The sequence below is a fragment of the Sebastes fasciatus genome, chromosome 7 (assembly GCF_043250625.1).
Source record: "Sebastes fasciatus isolate fSebFas1 chromosome 7, fSebFas1.pri, whole genome shotgun sequence".
NCBI classification, from domain to species: Eukaryota; Metazoa; Chordata; class Actinopteri; order Perciformes; family Sebastidae; genus Sebastes; species Sebastes fasciatus.
Genome location: NC_133801.1, coordinates 6941845 through 6957892, shown reverse-complemented (window position 1 = coordinate 6957892; position 16048 = coordinate 6941845). Strand labels below are relative to the sequence as shown.

General features: G+C 38.3%; 1 long non-coding RNA gene across 4 annotated transcripts in view; it reads left to right on the top strand.

Annotated features, from left to right (window-relative positions):
• The first annotated feature begins 7806 nt into the window (after positions 1-7806).
• Positions 7807-16048, top strand: part of LOC141771233 (uncharacterized) — a 29682-nt gene continuing 21440 nt past the window's right edge. For all 4 annotated transcript variants that reach the window (XR_012594699.1, XR_012594700.1, XR_012594698.1 and 1 more), the window contains exons 1-2: positions 7807-7916; positions 8855-8947. This is a non-coding gene — a long non-coding RNA (uncharacterized LOC141771233). The remainder of the gene's footprint in view (positions 7917-8854; positions 8948-16048) is intronic.

Below are 16048 nucleotides of genomic sequence, written 5' to 3'. Positions count from 1 at the left end.
GCTGTGAGTCTCGTATTTGTGTGATGGTGGGTGTGTTTCTGTTGTGTTTCAGCTAGGGCTGCAACTGTCAATTATTTTCTTGATCAATCGATTAGTTGTTTGGTCTATAAAATGGTGAAAAATGACGATCAGTGTTTCCCAAAGCCCAAGATGACGTCCTCAAATGTCTTGTTTTGTCCACAACTCAAAGATATTCAGTTTACTGTCATAGAGGATGAAAGAAACTATTAAAACAAATATTCATCATTTATATAAATTATTAAAAAATATATATATTTATATTATTTATATAAAAAAAATATAAAAAAGAAAATATTCACATTTTAAGAAGCTGGAATCAGAGAGTTTTGACTTTTTTTCTTAAAAAAATACTCAAACTGTTTAATTGATTATCAAAATAAATGAGTTGCAGATTGATTTAATAGTTGGTAAACTAATTGATTTACTGTTGCAGCTCTAGTTTGAGCATTTAACAGGCTTGAGATTTCTTTCAGCCAGTGTTGCATTATTCGTACTACAATTTAATCTTTAGTCCAAGATCTGATCATGAAATTCTTATTATAAAAGTGGAAAAACTGGGAACGGTGTGGAATAAATGTGTGCAATCTGATACCAATTATTTATGCAGAAATCACAGTTTTGTACATTAGTGAAGTTTAAAATCCCTTAGTGAGAATATTATGTCAAAAAGAAAAAAAACACTCAAAGCCACGGGCATTTTTTGAAAATTTCTCTAAAGACATTCAATCACCCATCCACTCTCTAAACTGCTTATCCTCCTCAGGGGAAGGTGCGGCACTGATCCCCTCTGGATTACTTTTTATTCTTTTATAAAAGACTCAGTACTCCATGAAATACAAGCATGGCAAAGCCAGCAAACATGAGGAAGTTGTACAAATGTCCTTAATAGTAATATGCTTATTTGTCCTTCTATTCCGAGGTCCTAGAGTGTTGTTTCTCAAGGGGATATTCAATCATTTGTGGTTGTGTCTGCAGTTAAATGCAGACACAACCATGATATGTCTTATGTCTATCATAGTGCACTGAGGTTTGTGACTGGCTGTAAAGTGCTCACACATCACTGTACCCTGTACACCGAGGCTAATTGTCCCTCTTTGTCTATGCGGAGGTACAAACATTGGCTCACATTTATTTATAAGTCCATTCCCGGTATACTGCGCAACACTGGCAGCTATGGCCTACGCTCGTCTGACCTGTACTTATTATCTGTACCTAAGGTCAGCGCAGAACTAGGTAAGATGGCCTTTAGCTATTCCGCTCCCTTCTCCTGGAATACACTGCAAGCTAAATTGAAACTGGAAAATCTGATTACTTAATGAAAGACCTAGAAGCAGAGTCAATCGGGAGCTGTCTGTGTTTCTGAATATTTTCACTTTAACGTTGGCTTCAAACACTTGATTTGAATGTCTTTTTTATGATATTATTCTATGTATTTATTTTGCATTAGTTTTATGTTGTGGCGTCTGAAACTTGAATGTATGTTTAAATGCTGCTGTCTTGGCCAGGTCTCTCTTGCAAAAGAGATTTTTAATCTCAATGAGTACAATCTGGTTAAATAAGGGTTAATTAAATTTTTTTTTTTAAATAGTCACAATTCTACTCTGTAATATGACACTCTGTCAGGGTCTTGTCACAAATTGTGTAAATTGGACGTTTTATTTTGAAATAATTTACCGGAAGTGTGCGTATGCTATAAAATCTGCATAGTCACCACTAGTGGGCAGCAATGATTTTTTTTACCATTATTATTACTATAGCTATTGCCCAAAGGACAAATGAATAATTATTTTATTATTTATACATATTCCAGCCGTTATAAGAGCCACTTATTGATTAGTTTGCCTTTGTGTGTTTGCGTGTAATACCGTAGTTTGTACACGAGGTGGCAGTCTCATAACGGCAGTGCCTTTATAGAGGAAGGGTGACGCGGCCGCTCGTGTTGCATGCCGGGAGACCAACGGTTGGTTCTTGACCGTGGCCGTGGTGTCATGTTGTCTTCATGTAGCGTCACAGTGACTTAAAACTGCGTTAAGTTACTAAACTATGTCATTTATTGTGTTACCTGAATGCAGAAATCGTCGTGTAAGCATTAAATGAAGTTGCTAATAGCGAAGGGAAACGTCTGGACGTTGTTAGTTTGTACGGTTTTCCCATCCGTAAGTTTAAGCTAACAGTTAGCCGACATTAGCAGCGCCATTGTGGCTCAAAGGACGCAGACTGTGGAGGATCAAATGTAGAGACACCGACTCGTTTGGACCGGGACCAGGTCGGACTTTGTGTTCAGCGACACCAGGATGGACGCAGGTGTACGTTGATTCTTCCTCATGAGGTATGAGTAGCGTCAAATAACGTATATTGCTAGTGAAAGACAGCTAGCTACATGTTCCATTTAAACGCCATCGCCTAGCAACAGAGCTACGCGTCCGCCATTCTGGACTGTAATTGAGTCATCTACCAAAATTAAGTCAAGTCCAATTTATTTCTATAGCACATTTAAAATAACATGAGCTGACCAAAGTGCTTTACAGACATAGTGCAGAATAAAAACAGGTCAACAGAGCAGACAACAAAATCACACATCCACAGACAGAGACCGAGATAAAATCCATGAGTAGACTGTTATGAGCATTATAAAAGGCTAATTAGTAATCACAATTCAAGTACATTCAAAAGCCAAAGAATGACGCCAGTTACAATTGTTCTCCATCTGTTTGGCTCATTTGTCGAAAACAGTCTTAACTTTCTCTAAACTGTAAGTGCAATTGTCACAACTGTTTCATAGGACACCACAACTCTGTTTTATGTTTGCAAAAGGTAGAAACTCACCCAAAACCTTTCATTCATGCTTCAAAATCTAGATATTGTGTCAGTAAGTTCACCACCAAAATGAAAAGTTGTTTTGTCATTGTGTGAGCTGTACTGGTCAAAATGTATACATTTTGTTTACAAATGTTTCTTATATACAAATCAGATTTTTGCTCTACTTTTTGTTGACACTGCTTACTGTAATGTACAAGAATGTAAGTTTTGCTCAGCTGAATGTTGTTGTGTATGGCACTGAGCTTTTTAGATTCCCATTTCAACAGCAGTTCAAATACTCTACAGTCAGGGAAGGACATTAGCACCTGCCACCTGCCAAATAACAGGCTAAATGTTGGCTGTGGCAGGTAAAGATTTCAGGTCACCTGCCACCATTGCACCAGGTATTCCTTATATTAAGAAATATTATTTTTAAAAAGCAACTTTAAGGACTAAATTAAATATAGTCATGGATTAAGGCTACATGATATATTCCAAACTTCTACGGTCTGGTACCACTGACTCTGTTTACCATTTTAAAGCGCTCTACCTAGATTTCAGAAGTGACCAGACAAAAATTGAGTGGCCAGTAGAAATGTTCAGTGACCTGCCACAGTGGCAGGTGAGGAAAAAGGTTAATTTCAGACCTTGTCTACAATACTGTAATAGTTACACAAAAAAAGGATATGCACACTTGTATGTATACAGTACATTTAATTGTGTAGTAATGTGTTACATGTATGTAAACAGAAAAATCACTTTTGATCTTTCATGTAAAGTCATATACAGTGAACAGAAACTTGCCACAAAATGACATCCATGCCAAAAAAAAACAACAACCCTGCAACAATGAAAAAACCTGCAGTAGTTCAGTTAAAAAACAACAAATTGTACCTCCTCGTCATAGATATTTATGGAATATACATGTATGTCTGACAGATTTTGATAATTGAATGGATCGTTTTGCATGTGATGTCTCAAACGATGAAATGACAACTTCACTGAGAGTCAACTCATCAGTTTTGATCAGCAACTCTCTTTTGCTCTTTTGCACTTTTGCCAAAACATGTGCTTGAAAGAATGAGAAATTCTAATCTGTTGTAAACAAGAAACTAATTGTTCAGAGTTTTGAACTTATTGTTTTAAAAAATAATCATTCTCATTCGAGCATTGAGCCAAAGTGAATGAGAAAAACTGTAAACATCCGCCTGCAAAGTGCCGTACAAAAGTAAAACCAAATTATTTCTATTTTATTGTCATAATTTTAATGTCCCCACTGAAATGACCTGTGTTGAACATTAGAAATATTATTAATATGCATACTATTATAACTTATTTATTTAATAAAAATTCTGTCCTCTTGCTTACCAGAGGAGCATAAAGTGAGCGATGGACATAAAAGGAAGATCGAAAAATCACAGATTATTATATTTCATACACCAAAGTTGGTTTGAATGTGTGCAACATGGTTCAACTTGACATTAATGCAACTTAAAATTCAGATGACTTTTTTCTTTATTTTGTTTCATCATATAGACGGTTGCAGGTGGTCGGGTGTTTACACGGTCCGTGGGAACTATGGAAGAGTCTTCAGGTTTCTCCAAATCCTGCGTATCTTTGTCATTTTATTCATGAACATTAAGCAATTCTGCACTTTTCAGTGTCATCGTCTTCTTTGCGTTTTTTGGCAGATTGCAATGCCAACTTTTAGGTGCATACTGCCACCTACCGTACTGGAGTATGTAGAACAGGATCTAGTGTACATTAGTCTGTAATACACTCTCCAGTGCCAATGCAAACTATAAATATAACTTCAAATTATCTAGAAGTGTATTATTGTTGTATTGTTTTACTTTGTCAGTTGTGTTGCATGTTAAGACAGGTGCTTTTATTTGTCACACACTTTTAGATATATGGTCTCAATGATAACATCTGGGAAGAAGAGGAACGTTATACAGACCAACTGAGACAACATCTTCTATGTGCTGAAGCTCTGAGGTAGGATGTTTTTGTGTTTTTTTTTTAATGTTGTTGAATATTGCTACAACATATTTTAAATTCAGTGGCCTCTTTAGCTTCTTATTTACTTCTTGAAAAAAATTCATGATATTATAGGATATGGTCTTTAATAGACATGGACATTCAGACATCATTCAGTGTGATTTACACTTCATCATATCATTATCTCTGATGTCCAAAAACTTCAGAATACCTGAAGTTTTTTTTGTGTATCCGTCCTCCAGAAAACGTCGGAGGAGGAGCTGGAGAACCACAGTGAGGCTCATCAGAAGCAGCTCAGCCGCCTCCAAGACGAGTCGAGATTGACGCTGGACGAACTCACAGAGTAAGGAAACACAAGTAAAGCAAAATAAATAATTATTAATAAAAAATGCCATAAAAATGTCATATTATAGTATCTCATATAAAACGTCATAAAAAAGTCATAATATAGTATGCCATGACAATAATGCAGTATGTCTTAGAAGTCGTAGTATAATATTCCATAAAAGTGTCTAATTAAATAGTAGATTAAATAGTATGGTATGCTATTAAAAATAATAATATAGTATTTCATAACAAATGTCATAGTATAGTATGCCATACAAATAATGATAATAGAATATGTTATACAAATTATATTATAAAAATTAATAATACAGTATATCATAAAAAATGTCAGTTGAGCTTGTAGGACTTGATATTACAATCCCAAGTTTAATCGACACTTTCTTGATGTCGTGAGTGGAGATAGAGGTAATCACTTCATCAGGGTCATCAGGTGGGCACCCTCCTTCATCGGTGTTTCATTGATAGGCCCACGACACCTCCAGAGGGGTTCTATCGCGGGCCTATCATAGTATAGTATGTTATAAAAGAATAATATGGTATGTCATAAAAAAATTTGATCGTTTAAAAGAAGTCATAGTATAGTATGCAATAAAAAGTGTCATAGAATAGTATGTCATAAAATGCCATAAAAATGTCACAGTATAGTATGTCATAAACAAAGTCTTAGTATGGTATCTCTTAAAAATGTCATAAACCATACCATAGAATAGTGTTTATCTTGTAAGTCATGAAAAAGTCATAGTATAATATTCCATACAAAATGTCATAGTATGGTATGCCATTAAAAAATAATATAGTATGTCATAAAAATGTCATAGTATATTATGCCTTTAAAAAGTAATAAAAATACCATAGTATATTGTGCCCTAAAAAAGTGTAATAAAAGGTCATAGTATAGTATACATAAAACATAATCATATAGTATGCCATAAAATAAGTGTATCTTAAGTCATGAAATAGTCATAGTATAATATTCCATATGTAACTACTGTATTGAACTTTCGAAAAAAGTATGGAAGAAGAAAAAAAAAACTACTCTTCCGCCATTTTGGACTGAAGCGTTTTCAGTCCAAAATGGCGACAGCAGCAGCTGTTAAAAAAAAAAGTTTGAGTTAAAAACATTTTAAAATAGTGGATTTCATGATTTTCTCTACTCAGAGGTGCAGGACAGGTGCATTTAGATGAACAATATAATACAAAAACAAATATTTTAATATGGTGTAGATAAATATGTATATGAAACAATTCCATTTCAAATAATGTCATATTATAATCAAATTAACTCATTTCACATATCTCCATTGAGACCACAGTTGTGGGACATCAAGGAAAGTAAAAGGCTTCATGAATTTTATTTAATCACATTATTTATTAATTGTTTGTTTATGTCAAGATGGGCAATAACAAATATTTATGAAGCATTGCACTGCAAATTTTAACATAAATACAAAATTTCATTGCTGGGACTTAAAAATGTGCATAGTTGCAGAAACACCCATATATATTTTTAATTAAATCCATGGTTTATGTATTTTTATGAATAATGTAGCTTACAAGTACTTCTAGTACTTTCTGGAGAGTAAAACAACATGAACTGTCTCTAACAGACTGCTGGGATTATGAGTCCATGATCAATAAAATGTCTCCATCTAGTGGACAAAGACTATACCTGAAATGACGGCTCAGGACGCTTACTGCTTTCATAAACCGGCGGCAACACAACAACTCAGAATAAAAGAATTAAAATATTCACAAAACTTTTTATTTTCCAGCGTATAGAGAGCAGAGAGCGGGGGAAGCCCCGGGCACTGTCACCTTCACGCTCCACTCACAAACAAAAATAGACTTTAGAGTCAGAGAGAATAAAAACTTATCTTTCAGACTGCTCCAGTGTGCAAACTGCAGCATCACTATAAATATCCACTCATTTAAATATCCTTATTTTAATTCACCAAGCCAGAGGAGACGGACATATGCTGCCTCTTTCTTGTCATATTGTTGCTCGGATGATGGTGTCAATCACAGAAGCATCTAGCAAGAGGAGGTTGAGTCTTATAAATAATGCAGTCCAATTTGCCTGGAACAGAAAGAGAGTACACTTATTTCCATATACATTATTTATTATGTTTCTTTACACTCCACGGCAGTGAGAATGATGTTAAAGCTTTAATTGTAACCTTGAAAAACAACTGAGGAAATGATTTGCATCCACACGAGCAGATCTGCTCTCTGAGAAATCCCATGGTAATTTATTTGGAAAAAAGGTGGGCATGACATGTGAGCATGGACAGGCAGTGAAGCAGAGATGGAAGCGTAGCAACAAAATACAACCAGTCGTGTGATATTTGAAAGTAATAGCAGATGGTCACACAGTGGTGGCTGGTGTGCAAAGAGTTTGAAAAGTTCAACCAGTGAGCCTGTGCACACTGAAGAGTCCGAAGCCAATACAGCAAAGTGTGGCCTTTTAAGCCTGCCAGTGCCCTGAAGCATGAGACCAATGCTGAGCAGAGAGACGACCGTTTCATTGGTGTAGAACTGCTTATGAACATTTTACTAGGAAATAAAGAATTTGTGCTGCAGTAAAAATGATCAGTGTGCATTTCAAGCAGAATTATAAATGTGTTTTTTATATATTCCACACAAAGACAGCTCACATATTGCAGAGACAGGGTGAGACTCACCTCCAGGCTGTGGACAAACTGCAGACTGGATGAAGTAAACACAGTCGGACCACTGAAGGCTTCAGGGTTTGTTTGTTTTTTTCATCTCTGCACATGTATGGCATCACATTTGTTGGTGTTTTGAACACAGGAAAACATTTTTTACAAGTACATATTTGTAGAGAACTTATTGTAATGCAAAGAATCATTTAGTGGAGACACAGAGAGGGAGAATGGTAATAGAGCTGCCAAGTGGGGAGAAGCGCTGGTTCCTGATGTGTGTTTAACCCCATTCTGTATTTCCATTAAAAATGTAAATAAATAATAAATGATGTCCTCAATGTAACTTCACATAGAAACACACACACACAGGTTGATGTTCTGACCACCAGTCTTAATCATTTCAACTTTGTTTCTTGGATATCATGTTTTGGGGGACGGGTCTAAATACTACAATACCCATGAGCCTTGGCTGCTGATGCTTTGGAGAGGAAGCCAGTCAGAGGCCTACATCAGAGCAGCCCTGAATTCAAACAGCTTCATGATTGCAGTTGTGAATAAAAGAAGTTGCCATACTGAAGCTGCTGAATTCATCAGAAATAGTCTAAAGTGAACCGATTTAGGCTGCAGATTGTCTTTTAACAGCATCATCTTTAAGCTTCACCTGCTGTTAGCTGCTCACATGACTGAATTTTAAGCTCTGTGATTGGATTTTTTTGGCAATAAATGTACCTTAGGAGTTGTTCTCTCTAGAAGTTTTTAGGGACACAAGCGTATACCTTTATTTTATCAAAGAATCCGATATTTTCTAACGCTTGTGCAGCGGTATTGAATGCTGACAGCCGTGACAAGCCGTTGGTATTTGACGCCCTGGGAATGAGAACAGGCTGGTAGCTAATACAGTACAGAGTAACTTACAACAGCAATTTCATAAAGGTTTGTGAACCTATGTTTGTGACCCAAAACTGTATGAGCTACTTGTGCGTCTTCTTACCATCCTCTCAGTGCTTCCCTACTTCCCCCAGAAACTGAAATGGGCTGAAACACTCGCTGATGAAATCCAGAAATCCTCCTCTGGCACACAAACCCGCAGGGGGCAGCAGAGTCCAATGTTCGAGGTACAACAATCAACAAGTGGTAACATAGTCATTATCTCACTCACCAAACATGCTTCCCAAGAACACACAGTCCTGTCAGCTGTCCAGGAAAACTGGAAAAATGGAAAACCACTTCAGAAAAAACACCATCATCATAGTTGGCCTGCGAGCGACACTTCACACAAAACAACAGTTAAGAACTGAGAACGCTCGTCCAAGTAAATACCCAACAGCTTTGTATAAACCTCCTAAATATCACACATTTATTGGCAAATCTTTTCCAACTCGTACTGCTGCCTTGTTTGGGCATGTGCTGCTGCCTTGTTTGTGAAACATTTTGGGCAAGAAAACCTCTCTTGTGGTCAGTATCTCAGTAATAATACCCCTGCAAGCTACATTCAGAGTGGCTAGTCACAGTTAAACCGCTCCAACATCATTGTTATAGCTCATATAAAGTGAAATAAAGAGGGCGAAGGCAGAGCTAGGAAATCTCATTTGACAGCAGGGTCTGTTATGATGGACGTGGTTGGATTGGCAGCTTGTAGGTTGTCACCACAACAACAAAAACAACAACCACCCACTGTTTCAGTGCACAAAGCCAAAGAAATGAAATGAAAGGCTGGGCACCATTTATAATGGAAACCATAACCCTCCACATTACCCAGTTGCAGTCTTTTCCCAAAGACCTCCACTGCTGCTGTCTTTTCAAACCACTGTTGTGTAATCATTGACAGAATATCTTCTCTGGAAAAGGCTGGAAAATAAAATGATAAAATGCTCCGCTGAGCCGAGGAGAACTGAGAAGCCGGGTGATAAATCTCACTATGAGCGACCCCCTTTCACATTATCATAGTTTGATCAATTGTTAATTTAAAAATCGTTTGTCCCTGTTGCCATAACATATCTTAATCTGTGAAGACAGCCACTTTCTGAAGCACACAGCACTTTATATCTATTTATTCAACCTTAATCCAGTCCTGGTACCTGCTGCTCCTTTTTAATGGAGCTTCTTCAGTTGCTCATAATCATGTTGAAGTTTGCCGACAGTGATATGGCTGAATGCTCCACAACAAGTAAGTAAGTGAACCTTTAGTTGAGCTTGTTTTATCAACTTTGAGAGTGTCTCTTCTTCCTCCTCTACAGAAAGCGCACTAAATCCCTTCCATAATCACCTCATAAACAAACCTTCTCACCGACATGGGATTACACGTCTGGTTTTTACTGTCAAACAATTACAGCGGCCGGGAGCGCCGACCACTTCACTGTCAAGGGCAGACTTGATCCATTTTACTCTAATTGTGAGGCCGCCGTAATAAGAGGAGTGTCTGGAAAATGAGTCTGTCACTCTAAAAAAATTAAACTATAATCAAAACATGAAATATCTACGTTAATGTGAATGTTTACAACGAGTCAGTTCAACTCGGAGAGACTTCAGTCTCAGAAAATAACCCTCACGGCATCATAGTGATGTCATCGGGGTTGAAAACTACAAGTTTATGACAGAAATCCAACGTTATAAACTGGGGGGAGTGGAGTTTGAAAGAAGAGGGCATTTACCGGGTAGGAAGGGTCTAATAAAAAGTTACTAATTGGTTGCATCATGGAAAATGTAGGATCCAGAGTTTTTGAAGCTTGCTTAGTTTTTTGGACTAAAGCTTAAGATGTCTTGGCCTTCGCTGGGTCAATTTTAACTTGAGTTGAAATAATTACTGAACAAATAAATGAGTCAACTGACAGAAAACTGAATTAGAGCTGCAACGATTAATCTATTAAATGAATCACCAGCTATTTTGATAATCAATTAAAGGACCAGTGTGTCACATTTAGGGGGATCTATTGGCCAAGATGTAATATAATGTTAATAAGTATGTTTAATCACCTGATAATAGGAATCGTTGTGTTTTCGTTAGCTTAGAATGATTTTATATCTACGTAGGGAGCGGGTCGTCTCCACGGAGTCCGCCATGTTTCTGCAGTAGATCAGAATGGACAAACCAAACTCTTAACTTTTCCTGCTTGGGCCGGAGGCGATAACGTTACTCGCTCACGTCGCCGCCACTCTCTCTTGCTTCACCACTCACTTCCCACAGACACACATACTCTACGCACTGGCTCTGTAAATAAAAATGTGTTTAATCAATTAAATTTATCAAGTAAAAACCACCAAACACACTATTTTCTGACATTTCATAGACTGAACACTTAATAATAACAATAATAATAATAATGTTGCAAACCTATTTTGACCATTTAAAATAATCTCTTGTGATTCCTCCAACTAGAGACCTTTTCATTGCCATTCTGTTGCTAGGACAACCCGTTTGGTCCAAGTTTACTTCATGTCAGCTACTGCATTAACAAACATTGCAACAGAAAATACAAGAATGTTTATGTTGTCAGGATTGAAAAGGTCTATATTGAAGTGCAGCACTAAATCACTGGAATAACCTTTTAAAAACTCCCCATCCGTAGAGGTTTGATTCTCTCACACACAGTTTAAATGAAGCCACAGCGTTGTAGTGAGTGCTAGTGACCAAAAGGTGGCAGCAGTAACGCAGCAAATACTGAATCCATCCTGATCAGTTGATCCATCTGGAGTCAAGGCCACATGTGGGTTGATTTCATAAACGCATAAAGGGAGCAACTGATTTAGTGTTTCATTCATTAATCAAAATGTGACCTGTCACCACCAGTTTCCAGTGAACCGGAGGCATCTCTGTTTAAAAGCAAACATCAGGAAGTGCTTATGTTGAAATATTGTTCTTTTTATTGCAAATAACTGCATCACAACCGGGATAAAACAGTACTAGAGGTCATGAACCATAAATCCGGCCTGTTATTGGCTGCTTGTATATTTACATAAGGTGCAGTGGGCACAATGCGAAGGAGACAGAACAGGCCAGTGGGCACAGATGACATTGTAAGCTGCAACAACTGACGTCACACACAGTGTGTGCGTAGATATGGAGGATTAAAAAAAACAACTTTTGGCACACAGTCAGTGGCAACAGTGGCGCTCTGATGAGATTATGAGGTCATCGTCTCGGCCGAGTGGTTTGATGAAACGGCCGACGTGCGAGCACATAAAACCACAATATCTACAGATTTGAGCTGTGTTGCCCGTAGGCTGTGGCCAGTCATTAACCTATGTGTGTGTGTGTGTGTGCACCCAGGGATATGTTATCACTAATTTTAGAGGCACCCTTGCAGTAAGGTGGTTTGTTTTTGCCTAATAGGCAGAGGGGTGACATTTGAAAAGGTTGAGATAGCAGGCAGGAGGTCCGACTGAAACCCTCTGACAATATTAACAAGCACGCTCCATGGGAACTTCACACCAGCTTGTTTTACTTCTCACACCTTTAAAATAAGAAAATGAAAGTGACACTACTCCAGCAAAATCCCCTACTGTTGTTCAACAGAAGAAGTTGAAGCTGTACGGAGGGAGACACTGATGGTACAGGGGGAGATAGACGGGAAAAAGATGAAGGATGGATAAGAAAAGGCACCGTACTGTTATTATTGGGCCTCACGCTGAGTTCCCCTACTGTGAGAGATAAGAGTATGACTCATGCATGCATACCTTCACATAGACTACCCGGGTAACATGCAAAACTAGCGCTGCTGAAATTAGAAGCAAATGTTCTGATCATATATATGCTCATTAAAGATGTTGTTTAGAGCATATATAAAAAGCCTCTGTGTTTTTATTTTTATACCTCTGAAGCTTTCCTTCCATATATTCAACTGGAAAAAGTGTCTGTTCCATTACGATCTCCACTCAGATAGGTACACGGCTGGAAATAGCCCTTCTATCTTCACTTGTTCCACCGTTGCCTTATTGTATTTCCCTTTTTTCCATTTTCACTCTCCGCCGCTGAGATTCCTCCTTCAACTCGGCTCACTCTCCTCTCATTCACTAATCCCCTCTCCTCTCCTCTCCCTCTCCTCTCCTCTCCTCTCCTCTCCTCCTCTCCTCTCCTCTCCTCTCTTCCTACTTTTCCTCCAGTTATCAGCACCGTGTTCCAGCCGTGGTAACAAACTGTTCAGGTAGCATTTAAAGTCGAGTGTTTTGGTCTTGAGAGCGTGCCGTCACCGAGGCCGAGCTGCTGTTACGCATAATGAATTTAAGGCTGAATCTAGAGCTGAAACAATTAGTTGAGTAATAGAGTTCATCAAATGAAACTTAAAGTGGCAGTAGGCAGAATAGTTTGGGCATCATTGGGCAAACATTACATAATAACCTTTCAGCATATTATAATTCAAGTGTTCTGAGAGAAAACTAGACTTCTGCACCTCCTCATGGCTCTGTTATCAGGCTTCAGAAAATCTAGCCCGTGACGGGAGACTTTGACCAATCACAGGTCATTTCATTGAGAGAGCGTTCCTATTGGCTGTGCTCCGGTCATGTGACCGGAACTTGGTGTTCCCTCACCAGATTCCACGATGGCGGCGGTGTCACAAATTTTCTCATTTTACAGCTAAACCGTGCACTACAAGACGATTCTGAAAACATTTGGGATGAGAAATAGACATTAACGTAGCAGAATATTGATTCATATTTGATCAGCGCTGCCTAGTTTGACCGTTTGGTCGGAGTTCACGAGTGATTGACAGCCGGCTCTCATAAACGGCAGCTGGACAGCAGACCTCAGATCAGCTCTAACTGCTTGTTTTCCTCCGGTCTGTGAAATCTTGCAGATGCCGTTAGGAGCACCGGAGGACACAGAGGCACATGATTATTTTTTCACGTTACCTGTTTCATGTACTACTGTCTACTGTCTGCTACGATATAGCGACCGGTTTTTATAAAAATAACTTTTTTAAATCCTATTTGCTCCAATCTCGTCTACTTCAGCTTTAATATTGTACACTGTTTGGATACAACCCCCACAATTTCAGGAATCATGCAACTACATCAATTTCATCAAATATGCTGAATTGATTAAAATGAAAAATAAGTTTCAGCCCTTACTCTCCAAAATCTTATTTCTGTCTCCCTCACTCTTATTGTTTCAGGTTGATTTTCTTACTCAAGTCTCTCTGAACATTTGCCCTCTTACTGTCCTGCTACCATAGTAAGTTGTTAAAAATGTTGGGCAAGACAGTGTGTGCATGAATGGGTGATTAGGCAGCAAAACCTTCGTGAAGTGCTTTGAATAAAAGCGCTATATAAATGCAGCCATAGCCATCTTCAATTACAATTAGTGTTTTGGGGACTTTTTTTGCCCTTGGTCATACCTCTCAGGCTACATACAGGCTGTTCTACCTTGTTGCTGAAGGTTGTTGGGGCAGTTTGCAGTTGACCTGAACACCTGCAGACAACTCAGGGCTGAAAAAGAGTAAAAAAAATAATAATAATAATAATTTACAGTTAATATTATCCTAAAAATATGCTCAAAGATAAGACAGTTAAGTGCAGCAATCGTTTTAGTAAAGGTATCTATAGTTTTTCTTTCTGATGGGTGCCCAAACATTTTCCTTTGGAGGGCCAAAACTGGAACTCAATGGTGGGCCACGGGCCAAAAGTAAACACCTATGTATTGTATTATTAAGATGCAAAATGGTATTAGGATCCCAAATTCCCTTAATTGAATATTATTTCAGCTTTTACATTGTTAACCCCTTAAAACCCACCCAATGAATACAATTGGGCTCAGTTACAGCGATTCCCAATTTATGTAATTCTCAGACTGTTAAGAGACCACAGCATGCAGAAATATTAAAATTCATCATTATAGAATCGGTGAAAATAACATTTATACGGCATTCAAGTATGTCTGTAAAGGGGAGACCCATAGAGCCCATTTTCATTCACATATCTTGAGGTCAGAGGTCAAAGGACCCCTTTGAAAATGGCCACGCCCAACTATGTGTCATTTCAATTTAAATGTTTTTTAACTTAATTTTTCATCCAATGTGATTTAAAGTTGTGAAAAGTATTTAATAAAAAGTCCAAATATCATGTTCAGTCTTTTTCCAAAACTTTTTTAAGATGAATCACAAACAACCAAAAAGTCAACAAAACCCAAACAGATGCACCTTTGATGTCGGTGCTGAACACAGATTGACCATAAATACGTTAAAGTCACATCCTTATCTGTGACTGTGCACAAATTCCTCAAGTAGGTCAAAGAAGCACCCTTTTACTTTGAGGAATTCGTCCTCTTGAAGACGATATATCTCCATGTGTGATCTGGGAGGAGAGAAACCAAGAGCGAGGAGAAACGTAAGCTTTTACATGACTTACCAAGCAAAGCAGGCGCAGGATTTCTCCTCCATAAATTATGGATTTCTGCCCGTCTCTGAAGCAGACAGCCGGCCTCCAACCATCCATCTCCTCCTCAGCTCACTCTGCCACTCTCCATATATGCATATGTATAACATGTATGCATAGAGAGAGGGGGGGGGAAGAGGATGAGGAAGGCTAGAGAAGAGCGGTGTGATGGACAATTATATTCTCACAGCCGAAACGCACCGTTTACCTCCAGCCAAAGCAGGTGAGGCAGAAGATAAAGCTCTACGAAGGAAGATATGCTTTTGAGAAAAAGGAAAACTTTAAATAGCCGGCGTAAAAGGGAGACAAGAGAAAGTTGGTGGAGGAGAGGAGACGGAGGGAAAGACAGCGAGATGAATTGAAGTCAAGCCTCGCTGTCAAGAGGCAGAGCTAAATATGGATCCAGCAAAGCTAAGTCACTTTTAACCAGATCAAACAAGTCATCAGCTTTAACTTTCAGGCTTGTTCAATAATCCTTTAAAAGGGCCGGTCCCTGCATTATTGAGCAGCACTATACGCTGAGGCAGGCACATGCTACAGCTGGGGATCAATAGCAGACTGGAGCTTATAGCACATCTCTCTACTTGCATTTCAGTTATCTTCTACCTTTGTATTCCTGTTTATTTTGATGTCAAAGCTTCAATGAACATGTGTTACTGGAGCCAGTTATTATTAAAGCCCATCTTGTCCAACAGACGCATCATTATTAAAGCATTAAGACGTCCATGTCCATCAATTCTGCTGCGTTAGTGCCGGTCATCTCCCTCCTGAAGCAGAGATGCCTCTCAGAGCGATTATGATATTAATCAACACGGGCTGCTCTCTGCTGTACAACACTAATGGGTTTT